Source organism: Engraulis encrasicolus, chromosome 16 (genome assembly GCF_034702125.1).
Source record: "Engraulis encrasicolus isolate BLACKSEA-1 chromosome 16, IST_EnEncr_1.0, whole genome shotgun sequence".
Taxonomy (NCBI): domain Eukaryota; kingdom Metazoa; phylum Chordata; class Actinopteri; order Clupeiformes; family Engraulidae; genus Engraulis; species Engraulis encrasicolus.
In genome coordinates, this window is record NC_085872.1 from 34,447,588 (window position 1) to 34,459,457 (window position 11,870).

The 11,870-nt window shown below is 41.9% G+C and overlaps 1 protein-coding gene across 1 annotated transcript in view; it reads right to left on the reverse strand.

Annotated features, from left to right (window-relative positions):
* The window catches only part of LOC134465667 (receptor-type tyrosine-protein phosphatase S-like), an 81,564-nt gene extending 78,671 nt beyond the window's left edge, over nucleotides 1-2,893 (reverse strand). The window contains exon 1 of the mRNA XM_063219460.1: nucleotides 2,670-2,893. The gene's annotated coding sequence lies outside the window, so the exon portion shown is untranslated. The remainder of the gene's footprint in view (nucleotides 1-2,669) is intronic.
* Nucleotides 2,894-11,870: the final 8,977 nt, after the last annotated feature.

The following is an 11,870-nucleotide window of genomic DNA, read 5'->3' on the forward strand; positions in this document are numbered from 1 at the left end:
TGACAGACCCTGCTGCTTCCTCTCTGTTCTAGAGAGCAAATCTGATGCACGCTGATTCTGAATGGCCATGCACCTCTCACACTGAGCACACTTTTCTTGAGGATGACAAAAGATACAGGCAACCTTTGTCTGACCCTCGTTCTAGAGGGACAAGTGGAGCACCTCTGCATTCGAAACATGTGTCCTTTTCAATAAGATAGCCCACAGTGGGGACGGGTGGATGAATGATTTTCTTTGACATTTACAATAAGATGTCCATCAGACTATTTATAAAAAAAAAAAGCATACTACTGGGAAGAGAAGAGTGGTATGGGAATGCTAGACCCTCAACCTGCATTAGGTTTCCGTGAGCCATTTTTTAGTTTAAAAAAAAGGACAGAATGCACATGTCACAATGCTTTGGACAACAGTAGCAGGGAGCATTTTCCTAAACAAACAGTTAACAATTGGTAATTTCATTTGGGACCTCCACGTTCACATTTGGTTTTACTGGCAACGCCTGTAATTAAACTTCAATGTTTCTCTGGATGGAAGAGTGGAAGGATCGGTTCAGCGAACCTTGTTCTCTCTGGATCTAATTAACTTGAATATGCAAGCTGTGGAGATAGATGAGATCAGATTTAACCCTGACATGTCTCTGACAGCTGGCCAAAATTATGAGCACGAGGCAGGGGCAGGACCTCAGCTGCTATGGGCTTGACCCCACAATTTTCCAATTTTGCAAGTTTTTTTAATGCCTTCGCAATTAAGTCCACGATGACTTTGGCAAAGTAATTTTAAATATCACTCAATTTGGATGGGTCATGGCAAAGACAGGATAGTCCGTACCTTAAAGCAGTGTTTCCCAACCAGGGGTACGTGTACCACTAGGGGTACGCGAGCACACTGCAGGGGGTACTTGGAAAAATGAAATTTTAATCTAATTTATGGAGCTTAGTTACATTGGGATGGAGAAAGCGATATAGAACTTAACTTGGGGGGTACTCATGGCACAACGAAAAGGCTTGGGGGTACACAAGACAAAAAAGGTTGGGAAACACTGCCTTAAAGGACCAGTTCAGTCAATTTGAACATGCAGTTGTAATGCTCACACTACCCTGGACTTGTCAGTACCTGAGGGTTTTCTTTCCCTTCTTCAGCCTTTCCCGAGATCTTGGTCATTGTAATGGGGGCAGCGCTTTGTTTACATTTCAAAAAAACATTTTTATTTATTCCCAAAAACATCCGAAAGGTTATACAACATCAGCAGACAACTAGCAAACAGCGGTACCTTTTGGGAAAATATTTGGAGTGGGCCTACGTTAATTAAAAAAAAAAATGTAAACAAACGCTGCCCCCATTAGAATAGCTCATATCTCGTAAAGGGCTTAGCCGAAAAATGTGGCATCACCGGGTACTGACAAGTCCAGGGTAGCGTGAGCAATAAAACAGTATATTGAAATTGACTGAACTGGTCCTTTAACTGCTGAGACAAGAACACTCACACGCACACGCACACACACGCACACGCACATGCATGCGCATCAGGAATTGACTGGACTAGGCACTGACAAGTATTTACTGTAGGCCTACTGTAATATAAATGAATTAAACTTTACAGAATGCCACACAGTTTTATATGAGATGACATTTAGAAATGACTGCAGCCGAACATACTTTGTATTAAGGTATACCTGATAAAAGTGGCTTTGATTTGCAGACAGATATCTTCTATACCCATATGCCTAAGAGTATGATGCTTAACCTTATCCGGATATCATAAAAGCTCCTCTGTTCTTGTAGCCTTCACACTTGAATAAATGTGTGTGTGTGTGTGTGTGTGTGTGTGTGTGTGTGTGTGTGTGTGTGTGTGTGTGTGTGTGTGTGTGTGTGTGTGTGTGTGTGTGTGTGTGTGTGTGTGTGTGTGTGTGTGTGTGTGCACTACCAATCAGAGAAGTATGCAAAACATTAATTCATCAAATATTTTAAGGCTAAACATAGCCTATGGAATTGGTTGATCTGATGTAAATACTCCTTTCCCCCGTTCATCAAACCACTAAACCTAATAGGCTAGCTTCCATTGAAATGCTATTAGATTGCATCCGCTCCGAAAACTGGCACCGGTCACTAGTCGGTAGCTTCCAAGACAGCGTAATTTAACAAAAACAGAAGTGTGTTTGTGCAGAATCCTAACGATGTTTGGATAGTCTTTGACAGTGAAAAAAAACACGTCTCTAACGTGCTCATTATACTAAACAAAAGAGTTGAACAAAGGAATAAAACGTCGTCTTTCATGATTGAAAGGGGTCCCCGGTGTATTCTTAAACGAACAATAAGACTGGGATACAGCTGGGTGGCACGAGCATCGGATGCCAATGACAACCTGCACCAATCGCATAGGCAAAACAATATTGTGTTCAATGCAGATGCAATGTGTGCTCCCATTTCCCAGTTTTGTATTATAATTTACGATTGTTGGCTTTATGTGGCTTCATGACATTTCAATCGAACGGAGTGAGGGATTCTCTCGTGCACCAACAGACGAATCCAAATTTGCACCCATCGAGGTGAGCATAAAGAACCGAGTTGTTTGCAGAGGTTCCCTGCTGATCTATTTTAATTTGTATCATCGCGTTTGACAGCCAAACGAAACTGCGAATTTAAATACACATGTATTAAGTGTCACTCACCTCAAAACCGTCCCGTTTTATTGTTGGTCAAATTCATGAGGCCATCCACATAGGGGTATTATAAGGAGCGGGACGTGAGAGGAGGCTATAATCCGGTACCTCCGCGTTTCCTTCCAAAATTATTAGATGTAATGGGATGCTTCGCGAAAAATAACACTGAAAAGCTTGTTATCAGTAAAGCTGTGCTATCTCACTGGGCCGCTATCTTTCTGTCCCCATTTCGAGAAGCCTCCGTCGGGCTGTGCAGTGTAGGAGAATGGTGGTTGATGTCATCGATACTCTCAGCCCTCCTCCTTGGTACCCTCCCTCTTCACACACACCCTGCTCGCGGTGATGTGATGAAGGCCCTTGCCATTGGCAATCTGAAGGTGTGTGTAGGTTCCATAGTGTGGAAAACGTTTGAGATGAGCGCTTAACAAAATGCATTTCGATGAACATCGTCAAGACGGCTGTTTAAAATTCGAATTCGTTTTTATTAGAGACATAGTCGAACTAGTTTTTATTAAGAGACATCTACCTAATCAGATAGCCTTGTGCGTAATAAAGCCTATGTTATGTTTCCTGAAAACCATCAAATGGGTCTTGAGTTATGTTTTAATAACATTGTCTTCTATGACCCGTCCACCTTCTTTCCCCTTGTTGTAATCCAGGGGTTCATCTGCAGCATAAAGCATTAGGGCCAGCCAAGTCAGCAGAAAGCTTTGCCAACTGACACAGTTCTGTAGCCTACAAGAGAGGCTCTCCAGTTTGGGACACATTTGAGCTCTACTTTGTTTTACACAGGCTATCACACCATAGCATTGTATATATACAACCTGCTCCAAAAGGGCATGTTGCATTTTTTATGGACCCACCCTCGCTTAGTTGACGCTGGGGAAAGCTACATCTAGCCTACCTGACGAAATTAAATGGCATGCGTCCAAGCGTGATGGGGAGGTGCACCAGGGACGTTTGCTATAACGCGACTTGGAAGGAGTGGGTCTACGAGCATATAAATACGACTCTCGGTGCCATGCAACTAGATTTCCATAGCCCAGTGCATCCATGTGCTTTAGATCACATGTGCTATAGAATAGTGTATGGCTAGGCTATAGTTTTTTTATTTGCAATATCGCAATAGTCCCATGGCATTCCGCTGTATGTGGGTCCAAAAGAGAGCATGCCTCCCCAATTATTTGCACTGGCGAGAGAGCAACGCCAACCAGAAGAGGTTAAAATCAGGCGGTAATGAAAGGGTCTTTGTTGTTGCCAAACGATATCGAGGGCTAGGCACGTCAAACACAAAATGCCAGCTTCCGATAAATGAGTTTGTATCTGCCGCCACCCAGTGGCATTTCCAAATTGCTACCTGTGACTGCAGTTGGATTAGGGTTTTTTTTAAAGTAATGTTACACAGACAATAGACCTAGCCTGTTAGTAAAACATACGCGTATACCCATATCCAGTGAACAGATTGTTTGGATTAATAATGGAGATTAAGCCATAAGCATCATGCAAGTTTTATCGGAAAAGTGCGTTCTATAGCCCACGTGTTGCCTGCATCCGTGGAAGGAGACACTGAATTAACATCAGACAAACACATCAGCAAAAGTGCACCTGGTATGTGCTTTGTTTGGGAGAGTAGAGAATAGGATTGTAAATGTATATTTTACATTTCTGCCCAATTCTTTTAAACCAGTCGTATGGTATTACACAACGGTCAGCACCTTGGACAGCGACCATTCCATGTAGAAAAATAGAGTGTATGAAGTATGTATGCCTACAATGTTTGTTAAATGGAAAAAGAATAAAATAATACAAACAATACTTGTTTGTGGGCTCACATATTTCCCACCACTTGATGTCAGGATTCTCAAATATGAAAGCACTTGCAGTTTCAAAAGTTGAAAGTATGAACTACTGTATCCAAGCTTATAGTTACAGTTTTTGTACATATTCATTTTTTACTACCAATATGTGCACAGGGGTGTTTACACGATCCCTTCATCTAATTACACTTCAGTTACATGGACGGAGTATACATGCTTTAGATGCGTTCTTGTCTTGACCATCATCCCATTTGAGCTAACAGTGAGCAGCTGTGGTGTTATGTTCAGCGAGTTGGACTCTAGATCACAGGGTGGCAGGCCTTACCTCTCCCCACACTTCCATCCATGGCAGACGTGCCCTCGAGCAAGGCACCTAACCCCACATTGCCAGGAGACATGCCAGCACCTGATATGGCCACAGACCTGCAAAATGAGCTTTGCAGACCACTGATGGGCATGTTTCTGCTTAAGTGGCCGGAAGCAAACTTCATGAGGGTATGAGGGGGGGAGGCCTAGGCCTATACTAAGAAGCTGGTTCAGGAGTAAATCAGGTTAAGTTAAAGGTAAGTTAAAGGACCAGTTCTGCCAGTTTCAATATGCTGTTATATTGCTCACGACTTGTCAGTACCCGGTGATGCTGCATTTTTCGTCTCAGCCCTTTCCGAGATCTGAGCTATTCTAATAGGGGCAGATTTTGTTTACATTTTTAAAAAATCGTATCATAGGCCTACTCTAAATATTTTCCCAAAAGGTATCACTGTTTGCTAGTTGTCTGCTGATGTTGCATAACCTTTTGGATGTTATCGGGAATAAATCAAGATGTTTTTTTTTGTTTTTTTGTTTTTTAATGTAAACAAACACCTGCCCCCATTGCAATGACCAGGATCTCGGAAAGGTATGAAGAAAAGAAAATAAATGCTCAGGTACTGACAAGTCCAGGGTAGTGTGAGCATTACAACTGCATGTTGAAATTGGCTGAACTTATCCTTTAAGAGGTAAATCATCTAATAGAAGAGGCTGGAGTCCTCGTTTTCTTAATAAAATGAGGACTCCATGCTCTTCTATTAGATGATTTACCTATTAACTTAACCTGGTTTACTCCTGAACCAGCTTCTTAGTATAAGGCCCCTGCTGTCCACATGTGGGGCCAATGCTTACAACGAGCAATTTGCATAAACAGACACAAATATGCACATTCACCATTGGTGTTATGCAGGCAGTATAACTTTCTCAGTAGCATGTATCACATGTGTTCAGTGTGAACCTGCTCTTATCTGTGAAGAGCACAGGACACCAATGGCGAATGTGCCAATCTTGATGTTATCTGGTATATGCAAATCACTTCATACAATGGTATTCTAAGCATAGGCCTCACGTGTGGACACCAGGCCCTCATACCCTCTTCATGAAGTCTGCTTCTGACCATTTGGGCAGAAACATGCACATCAGTGGCCCGCAAAGCTCATATTGCAGAGCTCTGGCAGTGTTATTCCTGTTCCACCTTGCACAAGAGAGGAGATGGTGATCCTGCTGCTGGCTTGTAAACCATCCTATGGCCTCCTCTACAGCCCATGGTGTACTGGCTTGTCTCCTAGCACCTTCTCCATGCTCTGGAACACTGGGGACACAGCAAACTTTTTTGTCACAGACAGTCCACATTGATGTGCCATCTTGGATGAGTGGCACTAGCTGAGCAAAGCCAGTGGGTGGTAACCTTTAATATCTACACATTGCTTGTTAAATTTGGACAGCATTAGGCAAAATTGACTCACAATGACTATTCCTTCTTCCTAACTGAACAGACTGGTGTCACAGAAGTATGATTGACCTGGAGTTGCATTGAATTGTTTTGGTGTTCCCTTTATTTTTGGAGCAGTAAATGTACTTTATGAGACCGGATTGTTTTGCCATATGGAATGGCTAACTGCCAAGTGCTTGTTTGCTGTATATAATCCAAGAATGAGTGATAAAGGCTCAATACGTTTTTCAGTATGACCTCCAAGGCTCGGCAGGTGGTGTACAGGTTAATGGGTTGGATGATTCGGCATCCAACCACCACATTCCACAGATATCCATAAACAAGTATGTATCCAACTCATCCTTCTCTGTTGTTTCCTCTCTTCACTTCCAAAATTCTCTCTACAGACACAAACTAATTTACATCAAACACATGCCATCCAGCCCAGGCCTCCTCACCCCAAGGTTAACAACCCTCATCAATGAAGCATACAGTAGACTTTGGTTGTGATGTGAAAGGGGGTGCACAGAAGAAAATAGTGTGGCACGACCTACATACTCTATGTAAGGGAGGCATTGGCTGGGATCTACGTTTTTTTGTGGGGCCTTGTGATGGTAAAGTTTGGGAACCCCTGCTCTAGGCTAGTCTATAACATAGTGGCCCATAATGGAGCATGTGTACTGTACTGTACTGTACCCAATTCTGTGGGATACCAAGCTTGCTGCATTGTCAAATAGCCATGTTGGTCAAACAGCATTCATAGCACACACTCACACACGCTGCTATGAACTTTATCCCACCATACTTCTACCATCCCGGAGTATAGAAATACTGGAACCATCACTGTGGTCTTTCAAAACAGCATCAGATTAGGTTTAAAGGTCTAGCTTTCATACTATTACATGTTAATTATTTGTGTGTGTGTGTGTGTGTGTGTGTGTGTGTGTGTGTGTGTGTGTGTGTGTGTGTGTGTGTGTGTGTGTGTGTGTGTGTGTGTGTGTGTGTGTGTGTGTGTGTGTGTGTGTGTGTATTAGGCCTGTAACGGTATAATGTATTTTATTTGTACCGAACCGAACAGTGTTGTGACGAAAGGTAGAGTAACAGGCCACTCTGTTCATGCTTTTATTTTACATTATTCTGCCACTACATGCAGTGGCTAATGTAGAGCACTGAGGGAATGCAAGAGGTGTAGACAGGTGTAGATGCTTGCTCTTTGTGAGACCTTGAGAAAAGGGCTATTTCTTACACTGATGCTGTGCCCTACCGTTAGGCCACGGCAGGGCCTTTCAGTTTGTATGTTGACAATATTTTGGTGAAATAAACAATGTACTGTGGAAGAAAATGTTCTTTCCATTTTGCTCCCATATACTGTACCGAAAATGTACCGAACTGTGACCCCAAAACCTACAGGGGTTGGGGAAAATTATGGAAACACCTGTCATTTTAGTGTGGGAAGTTTCATGGGTCAAGTGGACCAGCCTGTTGGCCAATCTTCATTCATTGCACATTGCACCAGTACGGTGTGAAGTGTGAAGGTTCAATTAGCAGGGTAAGAGCACAGCTTTCCTCAAAATGTTGCAATGCACACAACATTATGGGTGACATGTCATTAGTTCAAAAAGTAGAAATTCTTGGTGCGCGTATAACTGTTGCATCTTTGACTGAAGCAGCAAGTCTTAGTGCTGTATCAAGAGCCACGGTATCCACGGTAATGTCTGCATACCACCAAGACGGATGAACCACGTCCAACAGGATTAACTGTGAATGCAAGAGGAAGCTGTCTGAAAGGGATGTTTGGGTGACCAGCCGTGTATATTGACCCTGTGGAGCTCTCGATGGACCGTTCTAGTGGAAACAGGAGAGTTCAGGTGCACATTTAATTCTACCGTGATTTGGACAACTGTGTTTTTTTGGATACCGTCTGGTTTAGCACCCAAACATCCCTTTCAGTGAATTCAGACAGCTTTATCTTGCATCCACAGTTAATCATGTTAGATGTGGTTCATCCTTCTTGGTGGTATGCAGACATTACCTTGGATACAGTGGCTTTTGATAAATCACAAAGACTTGGTGTCTCAGTCAAAGATGCAACAGTTACACGCGCACCAAGAATTTCTCCTTTTTGAACTCTGAAATGTCACGCCCATAATGTTGTGCGCATTGCAAAATTTTGAGAAAAACTGTGCTCTTACCCTGCCAATTGAACCTTCTCACTTTACCTTACTGGTGCAATGTGCAGTTAATGAAGATTGGCCGACAGGCTGGTCAACTTGAGCCATGAAACTTCCCACACTACAACGACAGGTGTTTCCGTTATTTTGTCCAACCCCTGTATATAGTATATATATATATATACTTTTGCTATTTTATTATATTATATTTATATTATTGAATTATAATATTCGTGCACCCCTCACAGTTTCATGGCTACAAACCCTCTTTTCATGGTAATTTTGGTGAGGGGTGAGACTTCAAAGATCCAGTACCTTGGACACTAAACGTTTGCTATGACAACAATGCAAAAATATTTCAATAATTTACACTAAATAAATATGTATAGCTTACAGTGGGATAAAAAGTATTATCCTAAATGGGTCATAAAATATGGTCTTATCTTCATGAAAGTCATAAGAAGGAACAAACAGTGACTGCTTTAACTAATAGGCCTACCACCCAAACAATTAGATGCTACGCATAAGATGTAAAAATGTACATGTAAATATATGGCTAATATGTAATATATCATGAATATATAAATAAAGCTCTAAAATTTTACAATCAACCATCTCACAACCATCTCTTAAGTCTAGACGCTCACAAATGCATGGTTATTAGAGCTCACAAGTTTGAGGTAGTGTCATACAATTGAAGCACAAAGCAGGATGGAAGCTGACAGACAAAAATCAACATTATAGAATGACTTGAGAAAAATAAAATACACATTTTGGAATGACACAGTGAAAGTCCAGACAAAATCTCAATTAAGATGCTATGCAATGACGATTGAGGAAGTTTGGTATGCAACCCAAGAACCTGAGGTTTTTTTTTTACAGAGGCAGTACTGAGAGCATCTTGACTGGGACCATAATCGCATGGTATGGAAACAGACCTCAACACAACAGAAAAGCACTTCCAAGAGTTGTGCTGCATACAGCACAGAGCATTTGCAGCTGTGACTACCCTCCATGGAGTTATTTGAGGGAAGATGCATTTTAAAAATCTTGAATGATCCTAGTAATCCCAATCATGTACTATTTGAGCTATAATCTGGCAAACGGAATATAAGTTTGAAAGCTCGCACCACCAGACTCCAAAGTAGTTTCTTTCACCAGGCAATTAGATTGCTGAACTCTGATGCTGAAGACAACCAGTGCACTTTTTTCCCTCTCGCTCTCTTTCACACACGCACACACACTCAATTTTACTCTATAGACCTATAACGAGATGTAATAAAAATAACTCTTGAACGAATCAAGACATCTAATTACAGTAAGAATACAGAATAAGGTAACATTTGGTTAAATTACTGACTGCATTCAAGAATGAGATTAATCTTGAGCCCATATACTGTATGTGCAATAAAAATTGATTGAAATAATGATAAAACTGGGGGTAAAATATAAGAATTTAGTATCAGTAGAAGGCGTTGCAAAGCTACATAGGTATAACATACCATTCCATCATTAACATGCGTGTCATTCTGCAAAAACACCAGAGGCATTGTAATGATTACAATACATAGCTCATAACTAGACAACTTAAAGAGCATAAAGTGTACCAAAAATAGCATGTGTGGTCACAAAGGTGACAGAGCACAGCTATAAATTCTTCTTAGATTGTGGTATAATATTAACATGGGCAAAGATTCTAGAACAAAGCAACTCATGCAATTTCCAGGTGCAGTTTGAATATTAGTATGTGGTGCAACGAAGGACGGACAGCAATGTTCTCAGTAATGTGTAGTGTACTATGGTATGGAAACATAATCTGCATAGGCTTAGTAATAATCCTAATAATAACCCTATGTAATAAAATAGCTGTAATAAACAGTAACCAATATGAAATCGAATACCACACACATAGCAATCATGTATTTATGCAGTAACGCAAAAAAAAAAAAAAACAGAGCTAGGAACATAGCTAGTGGCGTGTTTCTGCCTGACAAGCATTCATTTCAAATATTAAAAATGCCATATTGACTCTAAACACACCCTCGCTGACTCATTCTGAAGTGCTTCTTGAGCCGAGAGCAGTTAACTGGGACTACCAGGACCTAAAATAGTGGTAGTGGCGGGTAAAGGGTGAGGGGCAAAGGATACCAACTAAGCAGCCCCCCCCCAACCCACATCACTGACGTCTGTCACACTCTATTTATATGGTAAGTAGCCATGATGTGGCAAGATCAAGTTTCCAATTGGTTTTTTGTGTGTTGCCCTCCGTCTGTACACATAGATTGGGACCTCACAGCATGCCCCTGAGTAGAGCAAATGACAACAGGGGAAAAAATTAGACACCAGCTCTTTGTTAAGAGGGAGCGCTTGAGATTACACCACACTGAGCCTGCACTTCCTGATTCCTGAGCAGTGCTGTCTGCTGGAGGAGTCTGACCTAAATATGATTCATTGTCTAGGGAGGTGTGCTAGGGGAGGGGAACAACACTCTTTCCTCCTCCTCCCTCTCTCTCTCTCTCTCTCTGTCTGTCCTGGGAGGGAGAGGCTATGCAGAGTGGGTCTTATGTGTGTGCTTTTATAGCAACATGTAGATCTGCCTCCTCACTACTCCTTTTTTTAAAGCAAGGCGTATGGCTGAAATGCCAGGATCATTTTAACTTGCATTACTGTGCCCGCTCGACCTGTCAAGGGGTTCCTGTGGGGTATGAAAAAAAACTGTCATTACTCATGGCGGGCAATCCCAACTGCTTGCTGCGATTTTATCCACATAATAACATGGATAGAAATGAATCTGATGTAATAGTGGAATTGATGTAGCCTGGGAACACCCATACTGCCTCACTCTCACTTGTGATTAGGTCTGGTGGTAACCAGGCAAGAATTGATGTGCAAGGTGTGCATCTTTTGGGTATGTCTTTATGCACACATAACCATGCACAGGACTTGTGTACAGGTGTCTGGTGGTCTGGTTATACATGCCCAAACACCAAATCACATAACCATCTCACTGATTGCTAAGTAACACAATCATTTACTGAGACATTTCACTTTACTGTGGCGATTGCTGCCACCATATATATAAATAGACGGTGCACTGGGATCTAAAGTTCTGAATAGCAGCCTTCACATCCCCACAGTATTAAGAAGACACCTATTCCTTTAAACCTTATGGGAAAACCTGCATGGAATATACACAGTCATGGCATCAGCTTCTCATTAGCAGGCCCTGTTAGTCAAGAAGGCACACCTCAAATAGTAGCCTAATATTTCTAAGACACGATGACACCAAAATAGGCGGCTTCATGCTCCAAAGCTCAAGTTACCAAACCGCCAAGAGCACGCGGCGGTATCTGGGACTAGGCCTAGATCTGCCGGCTGATGGGTTGCCTAAGGAAAGAAACTTAGGGAACGTACTACGTGTGTCGACAAATAAAAGGCATTACTATTATTATATACAGGCTTAAAAACTACGCAAAAATACAGG